Genomic DNA, 16090 nt, shown 5'->3' on the forward strand with positions numbered 1-16090 from the left:
TCATTTATTGGCAGACGCAGCCTTCTTTATTCAGAACCATAGGGAGCTGTGAAAGCAGTGCCAAACATGAAGGGTGGGGCAGCCAACAAAAAGAAAAAAACCCCAGGCTAACCAGACAACCTGGAGCTCAGTGAAAACAACCTGGAGCCCACCTGACCAGCACAAAAAACCCTTCGCGAGGGAAAAACCCTCTAGACCGCAGCACTTTGCAGCCAAAAGAAGCATCCGCAGATGCTAGCACATCCACTTTGTAAAATTTTGTGAAAGTGTGCACCGACAACCAGGTGGCCGCCTTGCAAACTTGCGTTACTGACGCCTGATGATGGATGGCCCAGGAGGCACTCAGTGCCCAAGTTGAGTACGCCTTCACCGGGAAGGGAAGAACCTGAATTTCTCAAATATCCTCAAATGTAGGCTTTTGAAAAAGTACGGAGGCTTCTTGTAACCAGACAGAATCACTTCATGGACCCACTTGTCGTTTATCAGAGAGGTCCACAGGACCGGAAACCAGCGAAGATGTCGCCACACCCGGCCTGCGGGTGAGGGCGCCTCTTCATGCGGAAGGAGCCTTATCTGGGGGTCTGGAGAAACCCGCTCTCAGTTTGCCTGACCAGGGCCGCTTAGAACCTCCCTAGGGGAGCTTGAAAGACTTTGAGCCTTTGTCATTGGACCCTGAAGGATGAAAAAACTTCCTGTGTGCGAGAAAGAAGGGCCACGCTTGCGACTTGGCTCCTTCCCTTTCTTTGACTGTGGAAGAAAAGCACTCTCCCCCCCTGTGACATTCTTAATGATTTCATCCAGAGTGGCCCCGAATAAATGATCACCTTGAAAAAGCAGACTTTCCTCAAAGGGATAACGCACAGCGAAACACTTTGGGATCACAAAGGGGCGTTTTGGACGCTCTCAATCTTTATAGATAAAGTTGTCAAAAAAAGGAGGGATATGGGAACACATTTGACGTGCGAGGTGGCTTGTGAGTGCCAAAGGGGCCCAGCACCTCCACCGCAGCCGTGGCTGCATCCTCTATTTTTAAAGTTTCCCACAGAGAAACAATCAGTGCATCCACCAGCATCTTCTCATGCGCAGCCACTGGGGCCAAGGAATCACCCTCACTGTCTGAGAGATCTATGAGCGGGCCACAGACCCAGCAGGGTGGGACCCGTCCACGACAGCCGAATCAGTTTCAGGATCTGACAAGACAGATGAAGCAGAGGAAGGCAGGGGATGCTTCCTACTAGTCCGCCTCCCAAGAGCCATCTTCACCCGGGACACAAAGGACTCTAGGGGAGCCGTCAGTTTGTCTACGGATGACTGGGACCCAGAGGGACCTGCAGTCTCTGACATGGGGTCAGGCGGGGAAACATGATCCTGAGACTCCATAAGAGAGAAAAAAGAGAGAGCCCCACACCAAGAGTGACCATTACAATGTGACACTCCCCACACCGGTAGTGGTACTGGAACACCAAGACACCCACAGCCTGCAGCAGAGAGAAGAGGGATCCACCAGACTCCCCATCCCACTAGTGTAGCGCTTGCTGCCTCAGATGTCGACCTGCACACACGTGACATCCAAGGGCGAAGAAAGCACAGGAGTCAGTGCCAAGTTAAAAAGAGGGGCTTCCATCTGCAAAAAATGGCATCCTCGGCTACATAGTAATGGCCGCCGTTGCCTGAGCCAAAAATCCACCATATAATGGCCACCATCCATAGTAAGTCATCAGGCACTAGGAAAAAGGACGCCGGCTACGACAAAATGGTCGCAGGCCATAGAAAGTTCTCAAGCACTAGGGAAGAGGACGCTGCCTACGGCAAAATGGCCACCGGCCATGCTACATGAGTCTACCACAGATGCAGGAGAACCCTGTAGTCTCTTAGGATGATAGAGAGAGAGAGGATCCGGGCTCTGTACCCAGTGCCTCCCCCCCGGTAAGCATAGCACCTAGGCAGTGCACACCCCCAGCCCACCAGTATTCAACCCCGCCCCCCAAGGGGGTTACCAAGGCACTTCCAGAGCTAGGAAAAGAGAGTGCAGGGATACTGCAGGGGACCCGCAGGACTGACTAGCCTGGGGATGGGCCCGTGTCACCCACAAAAAAAACCCTAAGGGGAGAGGGGGATCTTTACTCACCATACCAGGACCAAGCGGGCATCACTCCAGGCAGGACTTTCTTGCCACTGAAGTGGGGGGGCAGTCTGCCATGAGGGATGCTGCGACTCAAGCCGAGACCCATGCACCGTATGCAATCTCGCAAGACATTTAACTCGCAGGGCCAGCCCCTGTCCAGTGGGGCTATGTAACGCCCGACCTAGCACATAGCTGTGGCCTGCACTGGATCGAATGTCCAGCCCATCGCCCAGCCCAGCAGTTGATTGTAGATCTCACCCAAAAAAAAATAAAAAATTGCCAGGACAAGCAATCCCAAGAGGGAACTGGGTCCTTACTTCTGACTAGGCAGAAAAAAACTGAAGACCTGTAGCAGAGAGGGGGGTGTATATCACCTAGGATTGCCCATGGGCATAGCCAAGTCTTTTGTCTGCCTAGTGTCCTACTCCTGTGGGGGGGGGGGGGCGATAAAACCCCCATGGTTCTGAATAAAGAAGGCTGTGTCTGTCAATGAAAGAAAGAGAAATGAATTTTAGCATAATATTTGCCTGAAAATTTAGATTTGATAACAGTGAAAATATCACACAACATAAAATTGCAACTTCCATCTTTTTATCCACTTCAAGGCCCCATAACATACATTTGCATTACAGGTTTGAAGTGGTTTACTGGAGTTATGGCTGCAGCTGTCAGCTGCTTTTAGAAGCAGTGGGAGGGGTGCCCCCCCTCCGCCAGTGCTTTTCGGCTTACCGTTCTCAAAGGTGAGCCAGGGAAACAATCCAGTGGTTCGTGTGGCTGGTCATAGAGGTAAGAGAGATAAGATCGTCTTTCCTCACCTCTATGATCTAGGAGGTTGGGAACGACTTCCGGTTTAGGGCAGATGTAAACTTTTTTTTTTTTTTGGAATGCATCTAAAAAAAATTTTTTTTTATGAATTTTTTTATCAGATGCCTTTTAACCACTTTCAGACCGGACCATTTTGCTGGTCAATGACCAGAGGTCTTTTTACAATTTGGCACTGCGCTGCTTTAACTGGTAATTGCGCGGTCATGCAATGTTGTACCCAAACAAAATTTGCGTCCTTTTTTTCCCACAAATAGAGCTTTCTTTTAAAGGTATTTGACTGACTCTGCGATTTTTATTTTTTGCGATATAAACGTAAAAAGACCGCAAATTTTGAAAAAAAATGATATTTTCTACTTTTTGTTATTAGAAAAATCCAATAAACTCAATTTTAGTCATACATTTAGGCCAAAATGTATTCAGCCACATGTCTTTGGTAAAAAAAAAGTCAATAACTGTATATTTATTGGTTTGCGCAACAGTTGTCACATCTACAAACTAAGGTACGTTTTCTTTTTTTTTTTTTTACACAAAGTTGTCACTAAATGATATATTGCTCACACATGCCATGGTTATATGTGGAATTGTACCCCAAAATACATTCTGCTGCTTCTCCTGAGTACGGGGATACCACATGTGGTCGACTTTTTGGAAGCCTAGCCGCGTACGGGGCCCCGAAAACCAAGCACCGCCTTCAGGATTTCTAAGGGCATACATTTGTAATTTCACTCCTCACTACCTATCACAGTTTTGAAGGCCATAAAATGCCAAGATGGCACAAAACACCCACAAATGACCCCATTTTAGAAAGTAGACACCCCAAGCTATTTGCTGAGAGGCATGTTGAGTCCATGGAATATTTTATATTTTGCCACAAGTTGCGGGAAAATTACAAACTTTTATTTATTTATTTATTTTTTTCACAAAGTTGTCACTAAATGATATATTGCTCACACATGCTATGGGCATATGTGAAATGACACCCCAAAATAAATTTTGCTGCTTCTCCTGAGTACGGGGATACCACATGTGTGGGACTTTTTGGGAGCCTAGCTGCGTACGGGGCCCCGAAAACCAAGCACCGCCTTCAGGATTTCTAAGGCCGCGTACACACGGGCGGATTGTCTGTCCAACTTAGTCCGCTGAACCGTGTTTCAGCGGACAATCCGCTCGTGTGTGGGCTTCAGCGGACTTTTTCAGCGGACAATCTGACGTAAGACAGTCCGTTCAAACTTGGTTTTGTCCGTCCAAACTTGGTTTCAGCGGACAGTCCGCTCGTGTGTAGGCAAGTTGGACGGACTAAGTATGGCGCATGCTCAGAAAGGATTTACACGGCCGAAGGTTGCATTGCAGTGTATAGGACGTCGTTTTTCTAGTCCCGTCGTACGTGCTGTACACGTCATCACGCACGCTTTCAGCGGACTGTCTGCTCATCGTGTGTGGTCAAGTCCGTTCATGCAAATTTTGAACGGACTGTCTGTCGGATTGTCTGACGAACTTAGTTGGGCAGACAATCCGCCCGTGTGTACGCGGCCTAAGGGTGTAAATTTTTGATTTCACTCCTCACCACCTATTACAGTTTTGAAGGCCATAAAATGCCAAGATGGCACAAAACCCCCCCAAATGACCCCATTTTAGAAAGTAGACACCCCAAGCTATTTGCTGAGAGGCATGTTGAGTCCATGGAATATTTTATATTTTGCCACAAGTTGCGGGAAAATTACAAACTTTTATTTATTTATTTATTTTTTTCACAAAGTTGTCACTAAATGATATATTGCTCACACATGCCATGGGCATATGTGAAATGACACCCCAAAATAAATTTTGCTGCTTCTCCTGAGTACGGGGATACCACATGTGTGGGACTTTTTGGGAGCCTAGCTGCGTACGGGGCCCCGAAAACCAAGCACCGCCTTCAGGATTTCTAAGGGTGTAAATTTTCGATTTCACTCCTCACTACCTATTACGCTTATTAGGCTGGGTTCACACTGGAGCGATGCGGGAACGCCACAAATCCACGGCAGGTTCCCGCATCACACTGCCCTATGCGAACTGCTGGGAGTGTCAGTGAAATGTTAATGACACCCCCAGATCAGTTCGCATATCGCAGTGCGATCTGCAAACTCGGACAGGAATCGGATCGCACGGTGTGAACACCCATGCGATCCGATTCTGCTGCGGACCAAAAAAAGGGTCCCGTGCGAGTTTGCGGCGGGTGCGATGCGAATTCAGCCATACTATCTGTATGGCTGAACTCGCATCGCACAGAGATCGGATGTGATTTGCACTGCAGTGCGAATCACATCCGTTCTCATAAACCGCTGCAATGTGAACCCAGCATTAGTGACACTGGCGACGGGGGGGGGTCACGGGGTTAAACCTTTATTGGGGGGGTTAGGGGGGTACCCTAGAACTAAAGGGGGCTAACCCTAACTGCCCTAACAGTTATTACAGTCACAAATGACACCAATGCAATTAAAAAAAAAATGCAATTGGTATCACTGTGACTGGGGGTGCAGGGGTGATTGGGGGGGTGATCGGGGGGTGAAGGGGGGGGTGAGAGTGTGCCTGGCATGTTCTACTGTGTAGTGTAGTGTTGGTGCAACTCACCGATCCTCTCTCCTCGGTGCCGGAACGAAAAATACCGACACGGAGGAGAGATTACATCACTTCCTCTGCCTGTGTTTACATTACAGGAGAGGAAGTGATGTCATGCTGCACTTCCATTCGTCAGGAGCAATCGCGAGGGGGTGGCCATGAATGAATGGCCGCCCCCTCATCCCGGATCGCTCCTGAACAGATTCCGACCGCCGCTGGCACCGGGGGGGGGGCCCGATCGGGCCCCCCACCCGCGGGAAGGCAGGGACGTACAGGTACGCCCATATGCCTGCCCGTGCCATTCTGTCGACGTACATCGTTGTGCGGCGGTCGGCAACTGGTTAAGGGTAGAGGAGAGATCAGGGGTCTTTTGGACCCCACATTTCTCCATAAAGAGGAACTGTCCTGCTTTATTGTTATCACAAGGCATGTTTGCATTTATTGTGATAGCAATAAAAGTGATAAAGGGACAGTGTAAAAAATAGGATTTTTGTACTCACAGTAAAATCCTTTTCTCTGACGTTCCTTGACGGACACAGCATCTTCATCTTGACCTTAGGGTTATATTGCCCCTTTAGGAGAGGACTAGGCAGAACTTGTTAAAAACAGCAAAAACTGCACAGTACCGTCCAGGGGGCTGATTATAACCTCTCACACTGCATCAAAAGCAGTACAAACATAAATATGAGGGGTGGGTGCTGTGTCCGTCAATGAACTTCAGAGAAAAGGATTTTACGGTGAGTACAAAAATCCTATTTTCTCTTTCGTTCATTGACGGACACAGCATATACATCTTGACCTTAGAGACGTCCCCAAGCAGTGTCAAAAAAACGAGGGGTGGGAACAGCAAGAAAATAACTCCACCCATAACAACCAGAGCTCTTTAACGGAGGAGTTGCAACCTTAAACCACCGCCTGCAAAACCTTGCAGTCGAAGCAAGCATCCGAAGATGCGCTCACATCAACCTTGTAAAAGTGAAAGTGTGAACGGATGACCAGGTCGCCGCCTTACACACCTGAGAAACAGACGATGTCGGAAAGCCCAAGAGGCACCAATTGCTCTGGTAGAATGTGCCGTGACAGGAAAGGGGGGCCCGCCCCTTATGGCATAAGCCTGAACCACGATCTGTCTGATCCACCGATGAGACCTCCAGGCCCTTCTTCAGACCAGCCACCAATACAGACAGTGAGTCTGACCTCCGGAAAAGAGCTGTAGCAGACAGATACACCCGTAGAGCACAGACCACATCCAAGGAATGCAAAGCAACCTCTTTGGGGTGTGACGGCCGAGGACATAAGGACGGAAGCACAATGTCCTCATTTAGATGAAAGGCCGAAACAACCTTTGGAAGAAATGAAGGCTGTGGGCACAGCACCACCTTATCCTTCTGGAGGACCAAGTAGGGAGACTTGAATGACAAGGTCGCCAATTCAGAAACTCTCCTGGCAGATGTAATAGCCACTAGAAAGACTACTTTCTGAGAGAGTGTCAATAAGGGGATCTCCCTAATGTTTTCAAACAGCGGTTTCTGATGCACCAAGAGCACCAGGTTCAAATCCCACGGCGGCAGCGGTGGTCGAACCGGACGGGCCACATGTCAAACCCCCTGAACAAACGTAGTCACCAATGAATGAGTCGCCAAGGGTCACTGAAAAGACAGCCAAAGCTGATATCTGCCCCTTAATGGTGCTTAAGGCAAGTTTCTGATCCACTCCTCCCTGCAAAAACAGCAGGATCCTGGAAACTGAGTATGTGAGCGGACGCCATCCCATCTCACTCCACGTAGGCCTTCTATGTACGATGATAAATCTTCAGAGAAGATGACTTCCATGCCCTCAACTTAGTGTAGATTACTGAATCCGACAGACCTCGGTCCCTTAGCACCTGGCTTTTCGACAGCCATGCCATTAAAGCCAGCGACGGTAAAGCAGGATGAAGTATTGGACCTTGCGAGAGAAGGTCCACTCGCATCGGCAGCTGCCAAGGAACATCCGCTACCATTTGTACTATGTCGGCATACCAAGGACGCCGAAGCCAATCTGGGGCAATCAGAATCACCGGAATCCCCTCAGCCTCCACTCTGCAAAGCAGACGTAGTAGAAGTTTGCGCGGGGGGGGGGGGGGGACATAAATCAGCCAATAATGCCCCCATGGAGCCATCAACACATCTGCCGTGTCCGCCCAGGGATCTTTTGACCTTTGCCACAAACCTCTGTACTTTCCAATTGAGTCCAGGAGATCCACATCTGGCATGCCCCACCTTAGGCAAAGGAGCCGAAATACATCCGGATGCAACGACTATTGCCATTGATCCAGCATCTGATGACTTAGGTAGTCCGCTTGCCAGTTTTCTATGCCCCGGAATGTACACAGCCGACAGAGCCGGCACGCGCCACTCTGCCCACCACAGGATGTGAGCGACCTGCAGTGCTGCAGCCGAGCTCCTCGATGATTGACATATGCCACCGCCGTGGCATTGTCCTACTGCATCCTGATTGGACGCCCCTGCAGCCTCTGTGACCATGTGGAAAGGCACTGTCCTGATTGCCTGAAGCTCCAGCACATTGATCGGCAGGCAGGATTCTTCCTCGGACTGTATGCCCCAAACTGCCCCCAACCAATCAGGCTGGCATCCGTTGTGATCACCGTCCAATGAAGAGGAAGGAACGACATCCCAGACCAAAGGGCTGGCGACCTAAGCCACCAGAGCAGAGAATCCCTGACTAGCTGGCTCACCCAAATTTGACAATCCAGGGACAACGGAAATTTGTCCCATTTGGATAGGATCTCCTTTTGCAAGACTCAAGTGTGGAATTGAGCATACCGCCTCAAAAGTGGCTGCCATGAGACCCAGGACTCGCATGCAAAAACGCAGCGACGACCACCTGCGGGACACCAGCAACTTCACCGAAGCTTGAAGAGTCTGCAGCTTGTCTGAAGGGAGAAAGACTCTCGCCTCTGAGGAGTCCAGAAGCAAGCCCAGGTACTCCAGGTGTTGAGTCGACACCAAGACCGACTTTCAAAGAGTTTGCATGGTGATTGCCACATCCTCCCTTAATTCTGAGACAGTAGCTGCTCTCAGAAGGAGGTCATCCAGGTAACCCACAATTGCGATCCCTCACTGCCTTAGCAAAGCCAGAATTGGGGCTAGAACCTTGGTGAAGACCCTCGGTGCCGACGCCAGGCCAAAAGGGAGAGCTATAAATTGGTAGTGCAAATCGCAGGAACCTCTGATACTTGATGGATATGGGGACATGCAAGTATGCGTCCTTGATGTCCAGGGACGCGAGAAAATCCCCCTGATGGAGTGCAGCGACCACTGAGCGAACTGATTCCATCCTGAACCTTTGTACTTTCACAAAGCTGTTGAGATCCAGGGCCGGACAGACCCCTTCCTTCTTTGAGACCACAAACAGATTGGAGTAGAATCCCTGGATCCTTTCTGGCATCGGTACAGGTACTATCACCCCGCATAGCAGCAGGTCCTGTACTGCCCCGAACAGGGCTTCCCGACGAGCCGGAAGAAGATGAAGGTTGGAGGGAAAAAATCTGTTTGGCGGACAAGAAAGAAACTCTATCTTGCATCCTGATGAAACCAATTCACAGACCCACTGGTCGGAAAGCAGGGAGGTCCACCGAGCTGCTCACGCTCGATGGCCAGGCTGGGGAGACTACCAGGATCTATATTATCCAGCCTGTCACTCAGCCCGGCTGCTGATTGTAGATCACAGGAACCAAATATGCAGAAAAAAGAAAAAATTCCCAGGGAGCCATGTCCTTCTTCCACACTAGGCAGAAAAAAACTGAGCTGCTGGATGCAGTGTGAGGGGTTATAGCCAGTAAGACTGCCCCCTGGGCGGTACTGTGCAGGTTTTGCTGTTTTGAACATGTTCTGCCTAGTCCTCTCCCAAAGGGGCGATATAACCCTAAGGTCAAGATGAAGATGCTGTGTCCATCAATGAACGAAATAGAAATTTCTAATTTTTAATAAAACAATTTAAAATGTTTTTCTTTTAAAGTGCCCCTGTCTCCCCATGCTTGCACGTAGAGGCGATCGCATTTTAACTTGTAAACAGTGTCAAAAGCAGGCCTGGTCTTAACCACTTGCTGACCGTGGCCTTTAACTTACTACAGTTACTACTAGTTTACGGCTACAGTATGGGCTGGCTGCGCAAAATACCGTAAATACGTGATTTTGCTCTTCCGGGTAGGTGGCTCGCTAGCTGTGCTGTGATTAGTTATGGCACAAGCCGATCAGTGGGTGCCAGCCAATGGATGACTGCCAGCAGCACCCACTGATTGGTGAGAAGGAAGACAGGACAGAGCCCTGTCCTGTCAGTGGGGATGTGCTGGATTTTAGCATATCTCCTAGGGAAAGCAACTCACAGTGCACACAAAAATACTGTAAATACTGGTTAGGCACACATTTAACCCTTTGCTTGTACTAGACGTTTACCTCTTCCCAGCCAATGACTGTATATTTTTAGCACTGATCACTGTATTAGTGTGACTGGTTTCCACAAAGTCAAGAGGTTGTCTTTGTGAGTTTGTTGGGTGTATATATAGTAGACATGGGCACCGTCAATAAATTCATTTTGTTCTGTTCCGTTTCGATTCGTAATAAAATTAATTCGTACTTCGTATTTCGTGTCCGAAATTCCATTCGAATTGTCGTTAGGTTCGTTAACGTGTATGAACGTTCTTTACGATGAATTTAAAGGCAAAAATATACCTCAATATGACAGTTGATGCTGATGGAAGTTTGGTTTTTATCCGAAATACGAAATTCCGTTGAAGAATTTCCTATCCGAAATACGAAGTTTCATTAGATGAGAAAGAGAGAAGCGGATTGTCTGCCATGCACCGCTGGTCCAGTTTGCGCCTGCTCCTCCTGGGGCTGCTTATTATGAGGGGCTCCCACCATCCCTGTGGTATGCTGACTTCCTCCTGGGGCTGCTTATTATGAGGGGCTCCCACCATCCCTGTGCTATGCTGATTTCTTCCGGGTGCTGTACCTCTGCTGTGCATATTATGAGGGGCTCCCACCATCCCTGTGCTATGCTGACTTCCTCCTGGGGCTGTACCTCTGCTGTGCATATTATGAGGGGCTCCCACCATCCCTGTGCTATGCTGATTTCTTCCGGGTGCTGTACCTCTGCTGTGCATATTATGAGGGGCTCCCACCATCCCTGTGCTATGCTGACTTCCTCCTGGGGCTGTACCTCTGCTGTGCATATTATGAGGTGCTCCCACTATCCCTGTGCTATGTTGACTTCCTCCTGGGGCTGCTTATTATGAGGGGCTCCCACCATCCCTGTGCTATGCTGATTTCTTCCGGGTGCTCTACCTCTGCTGTGCATATTATGAGGGGCTCCCACTATCCCTGTGCTGTGCTGACTTCCTCCTGGGGCTGCACCTCTGCTGTGCTCAGTATGTCAGTACAGCACAGGAATGGTGGAAACCCCTCATACTGAGCACAGCAGAGGTACAGCTCCAGGAGGAAGTCAGCACAGCACAGGGGTGGTGGGAGCCCCTCATAATAAGCAGCCCCAGGAGGAAGTCAGCACAGCACAGGGATGGTGGGAGCCCCTCATAATATGCACAGCAGAGGTACAGCCCCAGGAGGAAGTCAGCATAGCACAGGGATGGTGGGAGCCCCTCATAATAAGCAGCCCCAGGAGGAAGTCAGCACAGCACAGGGATGGTGGGAGCCCCTCATAATGAGCACAGCAGAGGTACAGACCTAGGAGGAAGTCAGCATAGCACAGGGATGGTGGGAGCCCCTCATAATAAGCATAATGACTGAGTCGTCGTCGATTCGACGACAACTGATCTGAAATCCGGAATTCGTAAACAAAAGTTCGTATTCCGTACAGAATTCGGACGCACGGCAATTCGTATTTCGGATCCTCCCGAACGTACGAATTTTGGGAAATGCGTACGAATTTGAGATTTGTACGAAACGAATCGCACATGTCTAATATATAGGGGAGGTGATCAACTAGAAAAATGTGCCAGTGGAGGGTATCATCCCAATAGTAAATATATTGCAACAAAAGGTAGGTACTAGGATTTTAAATACCCCTTCAGTGATCACACAAGTAAAAGCTTGTTCCTCATACTACCACACCACGTGAAAACTCTGGGGTCTTTCTGTATAAAGAGCTCTATTCTGGGGACAATCTTTCTCCCATGGGCCGGCGAGACTATACCTCACTGGATATTCCACCAGTAAATTTCTGTATACTGTGTAGTGTAGTTACAAGATGCATGAAAAGTATATAAATTTAAATCTCCGAAAAAGAATCCACTTGTGTGATCGTGTACTTTAAAGAGGTCCTGAAGAAGAAGTCATTTCCGCCAAAACGTGTTAACCCTAGTTCCTCATCTTGACAAACAGCTATACATGTTTGTAGTGGATAATGTTTTTCTGGTATCAGTATGCAAGCCATCACAATTTGACATGTTTTTCAAATTTTATTGTTAACCGCTTGCCGAACACCCGCCGCAGTTATACAGCAGCAAGGTGGCTTAACACACACAAACATACACACACACACACACTGAAAATGTACAGGAGAGGCGGGCAGCTATAATCTTGTGATTTTTTTTAAAACACAGATTTTTTACATACTGTCCCTGGTTTTATTGAGGCTGGCAACCCTGATGGGGCCCCTTAGTGGCATGGGGCCCTCGGGCAGTGCCCGAATGGTCAGTCCGCCCCTGCCCCTGATGTTAACCCCTTCCCTGCCAGTGTCATTAGTACAATGTCAGTGCATATGTTTAGCACTGATCACTGTAATAATGTCACTTGTTCCCCAAAAAAGAGTAAAAATGTAGGTTAGGTGTCCGATCTGTCCACTGTAATATTGCAGTCCAGCTAAAAGTCACTGATCACCGGCATTACTAGTAAAAAAAAAAAAAAAAATTAAAAATGCCATTAATCTATCCCCTATTTTTGTAGATGCTATAACTTTTGTGCAAACCAATCAATATACGCTTATTGGCGGGGGGGTGAGGTTTACCAAAAATAAAAAAACATTGTCTTTTTTTCAAAATTGACGGTCTTTTTTTGTTTATAGCGCTAAAAATAAAAACCGAAGAGGTGTTTAAATACCACCAAAAAAAAGCTCTATTTCTGGGGAAAAAGAGGACGTCAATTTTATTTAGGTACAGTGTCGCATGACCGTGTAATTGTCAGCTAAAATAACAAAGTGCCGTATCACAAAAATGGCCTGGTCATTAAGGGGGTAAACCCTTCTGGGGCTGAAGTGGTTAAAATAAAGATTTTGTACATATTTGTTCTTACATAAGTGTATTTGTGTGATCACTGGAGGGGTATTTAAAATCCTACTACCTACCTTTTGTTGCAATGGTTCCACAAAGTGTGTTAGTGTCAGACTGCCTGCTATACTATCGCAGTCCCGCTATAAGTTGCTGATCACTGCCATTACTAATATAAAAAAAAATAAAAAAAATGACAGTGTATACCAGTTCCAGTCCAGTGTAGACACTACAATGCCCTGTACACACAGTCGGACTTTCCGACGTCAAAATCTGTCATATTTTTTCTGAAGGATTTTGGTCCAAACTTGTCTAGCATACACACGGTCGCACAAAGTTGTTGGAAAATCCAATCGTTCTGAACGTGGTGACGTAATACACGTACGATGGGACTATAAAGAGACCAGTAGCCAATAGCTTTCGTCTCGTAATTTATTCTGAGCATGCGTGGCACTTTGTTAGAATTGTCTCCACTAGGGGTGAGCTCGGTGTTCGATTCTAATGCATGTTCGACACGAACATTGGCCGTTTGTCTGTTCGGCGAATTCAGAACTTTGAGGACCGTTTGCACAAAATTTGTGTGGCACGAATGCTCCACAATGCACTACGCCATCGAAGTGCATTGCTGGCTCATGCGGGGTCACAGTGCATGCTTGGCCAATCACAGCGCCGGCAGCGAGGAGAGCCATAATTGGCCACAGGCAGGATGCCTGTGGCCAAATATAGCTCAGGGGGTTTAGTACACGCCCCACACTATATAAAGCCGCCAGCGCGACGACCTTGTGTAGTGTGTTGGCGTGCAGGGAAAGAGCTAGATAGGCAGGGACAGTGTGTTATTTTCTCAGGCATCTGCAGGAGTTAGTGGATCTTGTATCTTGTGTGCCTCCAGCGCAGTATACACCTGTATCTACCCTTTATTGCTGTTGCTCTCTAATACAGCCATCTGCAGGAGTTAGTGGGTGTTGTGTGCCTCCAGCGCAGTATACACCTGTATCTACCCTTTATTGCTGGTGTTCTCTAATACAGGCATCTGCAGGAGTTATTGGGTGTTGTATGCCTCCAGCACAGCGCAGTATACACCTGTATCTACTCTTTATTGCTGGTGTTCTCTAATACAGGCATCTGCAGGAGATAAAGTGGGTGTTGTGTCCCTCCAGCACAATATACACCTGAAGGTACCCCTTATTGCTGGTGTTGTCTGTTGCATAGCTTGTATATTAGCCTTTAAAATTAGCACTTTTGATTTCTAACGTTTGAGTCCCATAGACTTTAATAGGGTTCTAAAGTTCCTACGAATTTTAGGTCCGTTCGAAGCTCCTGGTACGAACCGAACCGGGGGGGGGGGGGGGTTCGGCTCATCCCTAGTCTCCACATGATCGAAATTTAAATGATCGTATTTTGTTGTCGGGAATACAGCAAAAACTGCATTAAGGTGAAAAACCTTGACGGTTTACAACCCTTTTAAGGGGCTGAATCCTTCCGGGCCTGAAGTGGTTAAAGTAACGCAGTGCCATATCCCAAAAAATGGCCTGGTCAGGAAGGGTGGTAAATCTTCCAGAAGTCAAGCTGTTAAAATTATGTTTCTACAGGGGCCTGTCGGCTTTTAGGAAATATTCTGAGTTTAAGTCATTTTAACCGCTTGCCAACCAGCTGGCATCATTATACTGCGGCAGGTTGTGACGGCTGCGCGAATCACCGTAGGTGTACGTCGAGCTATAGGGGGCGGGTGTGCTGCCAGAGCCGATGCACGTGGCCGCGATGTATGCTGGCCACCCGCGATCGCTCCACAGAGAACCAGAATGGGGATCGGTGTATGTAAACAAACAGATCCCCGTTCTGACAGGGAAGTAGAGAGAGATCTGCTGTTCCTAGTGATCAGGAGCAGCGATCTCTCTCCTCCAGTCAGTCCACTCCCTCCACAGTTAGTAACACCTCCCTAGGGAACACTTATCCCCTTCCCTGCCAGTGACATTTATACAGTAATCAGTGGCTATTTTTAGCTCTGATCGCTGTATAAATGTGGTCCCAAAAAAAGTGTCTGATCTGTCTGCCACAATGTCGCAGTCCCAATAAGAATCGCAGATCACCGCCATTACTAGTAAAAAATAAATAAAAGGCTATAAATGTATTCCCTATTTTGTAGACGCTATAACTTTTGCGCAAACTAATCTATATATACGCTTACTTATTGCGATTTTTTTTACCAAAAATATGTTGAAAAATACATATTGGCCTAAACTGATGAAAAAACTTTTTATAGCAAAAAGTAAGAAAGGTACCAGTTACTTACCGGTAACTGTCTTTCTGGGAAATCTTCCAGGACGGCACACCTGAGAGATGAGAGGCTCCTCCCTACAGGAAACACAATCAATAGACAGCTGTTTTAAGTCCCCACCCTTCCTTTGATCCTCAGTTTGTAGAGAAGTAACTCCTGAACCAGGTTCACAAGGGAAATCATTCCTCATAGGTACTCACCTTCTAGTGTTCTCGAATTTTCCCTCCTCCAACGGGCGGGAACTAGGCCTGCCGTCCTGGAAGATTTCCCAGAAAGACAGTTACCGGTAAGTAACTGGTACCTTTCTCAAGTCATCTTCCAGGACGGCACACCTGAGAGGATAAACAAGTACCTCAGGCCTACCTTAGGGTGGGGCCACTGCAAGACCCTCTTGGCGAACCTTGGTTCTGCAGTGAGCTTTACCTCCACTCCATACGCTCATATGCTTGATGAAGGCATCTTAGCTGGATCATGCGGCTGATCTGCAGGTCTGCTCCACAGATGTTCCTGCCTTTCCCGCTTCGGATGCACTATCTAGGTGAAATGGGCTCTTAAAAATGGAATCAGAAAACATGTTAAACTTGTAGGTTAGCAATGTTGCCTATCTTACACATCTAACAACCATGGCCTATTGTGCCTGTAGGTGCTACTTAGAACCACTAAAAAGATAAATAAGAGACCTGTGTAAGACAAGGACACTACATTAATCAATAAGAGGGCCTGTCTTAACCCTACCCTGTTGAGGGAAATAAAACTGCAACTGTTCCTTTTTATCTTTATGTCAGCAAAAGACTAAAGGGAAGCCTACTTAAGGGAAATAGATTAACAGAAGCTTGAACGCTGGGTTTAAGGCATGCCCAATCTATGTCCTTACTTACGCCTGAAAACCTACTTCAGGAGATTAAAGTCCCTAGCAGGAGTAGACTACCCATATTGCTACGTCTAGTTTTGCTAAAAGGGCGAAATGAAGGCCATGCACCGA

Source organism: Lithobates pipiens, unplaced genomic scaffold, assembly GCF_037356315.1.
Source record: "Lithobates pipiens isolate NorthernLeopardFrog02 unplaced genomic scaffold, aLitPip1_a1.2 Scaffold_3, whole genome shotgun sequence".
Classification (NCBI taxonomy): domain Eukaryota; kingdom Metazoa; phylum Chordata; class Amphibia; order Anura; family Ranidae; genus Lithobates; species Lithobates pipiens.